The sequence below is a fragment of the Acomys russatus genome, chromosome 27 (assembly GCF_903995435.1).
Source record: "Acomys russatus chromosome 27, mAcoRus1.1, whole genome shotgun sequence".
Lineage (NCBI taxonomy): Eukaryota > Metazoa > Chordata > Mammalia > Rodentia > Muridae > Acomys > Acomys russatus.
Genome location: NC_067163.1, coordinates 36,166,739 through 36,168,666, shown reverse-complemented (window position 1 = coordinate 36,168,666; position 1,928 = coordinate 36,166,739).

Here is a 1,928-nt window from a genome sequence, read left to right as displayed (position 1 = left end):
TGACTTTCTCGTATTTTATTATTCCTGGGGTAGAAACATGACTCAGAACTTTATAGAGCATTTCACACACCACTAGCCAGAAGAGTCAAGGCACAGAGACACGAGCTGACAAATTCAACAAATGCCCAACTAAGTCTCTGAAGATCGGCAAGAACTGTCATGAGATACAAGCTGTCTTCCTCCGGAGACTGCTGAGGCCCTCAAGAGTGTGAGCAGCGAGATAAAAGACCGATTTGCCACTCCCCTGAAAAACTTAAGATTCTCCCTAGCTTAGAAAGCAACGTCACCAAAACCCAGAAAAGCCAGCTTCCTGATTGTACCAAATTCCTGGCTCCTAATGGGCAATCTTTGTTACTTCAGGGCACAGTACTTACCGCGTCCTATTACTGAGCTTTCTCCACATTGTGGACACAATCCATGAGAAACACAATTTAAGGAATAGAGATTGGCTCATGGTAAGGGGATGTAGTCCATCACGGTGGGGAAAATATGGCAGCAGGCAGCTCACAGAGACACAATTGTGCAGCCAAGGACTCCTCAACCCCAGCAGAACAGGAAGCAAGAAGGCCACCTGGACACCCAGCCAGGCTGTAATCCTCAAGGTCCAATGCCAATGACTCCCCAAGGTCTCCCCTTCTATTAAAGGTCCCTCCACCTCTCCAGATAGTGCTGTCAGCTAAGGACCAATATGGGCTCATGGGAAGACTTCTCATTGAAAGCATAATGCTATACTGAGTTTTCTTTTCCCGTTAATATATGTTACTCTTCTCAACCTTGTGGTCTATGGCCTATGCCTCGAATCTTCATATTAAAAAAAAAAAGTGCATAGTTTCGTGTGTGTGTGTGTGTGTGTGTGTGTGAGAGAGAGAGAGAGAGAGAGAGAGAGAGAGAGAGAGAGAGAGAGAGAGAGAGAGAGAGAGAGAGAGTCACAGAAGTGCAATGGGCCCAAGCAGAGGTCAGAGATGGAGCTTGGAAGGCCTGTTGTCATTTCTTCTGGTATGGCAGGGAAGGTAATATTGTCTTCATGAAGCAGCTGGGGCTTTTGTTGTTTGGTTTTGGGGTGTTTAATGTTTCTTTGTTTTTCAAGACAGGGTTTTTCTGTGTAGCCTTGGCTGTCCTGGACTCACTTTGCAGACCAGGCTGACCTCAAACTCACAGAGATCCATCTGTTTCTGCCTCTTGGGAGTGCTGGGATTAAAGGCATGTGCCCACCACACCCAGCAAAGTAACTGGTTTCGGCATGTACATAAATTATATGCCAGTTTTGCTGCTTAGTCAATGTTACCTAAAATTGTAACTGGCCCGGCAGAAATGAAGGGTTTTTTGTTTTTTGTTTTGGTTTTTCAAGACAGGGTTTCTCTGTGTAGCCTTGGCTATGCTGGATTAATTCTGTAGACCAGGCTAGCCTCCAACTCAGAGATCCGCCTGCCTCTGCCTCTCAGATGCTGGGATTAAAGGCGTGTGCCACCATGCCCGGCTTTGTTTTTGATGTTTGAAAACAGGCTTTCTCTGTATAGCTCTGGCTGTCCTGGAATTCACGTTGTAGACCAGGCTGGCTTGAACTCACAGAAATCCACACCTCTCCTAAGTACCCAGATTAAAGGGGTGAGGCACCAAATCAGCCTAAAATGAAGATATTTTTAAAAGGCACTTGCTTCTCACTCTAATTAGAGTACTGAAAAAATGAGCCCCTATGAAACGAGAATTTCCCCCCCAAAAAATGTGTAGAAAAGGAAAAGGCTCCAGCTAATGGCGGAATTTGTCTTCCTGAGAAAGATTTCACCAGTCTGGCCACTGTTCCAACTGTGGTACTGGATGAGACTCTGGCAGGACAACAAACAGTGGTTAGGACCAATGTGTGATGCCTATATATATATATATATATATATATATATATATATTTTTTTTTTTTTTTTTTTTTTTTTTTT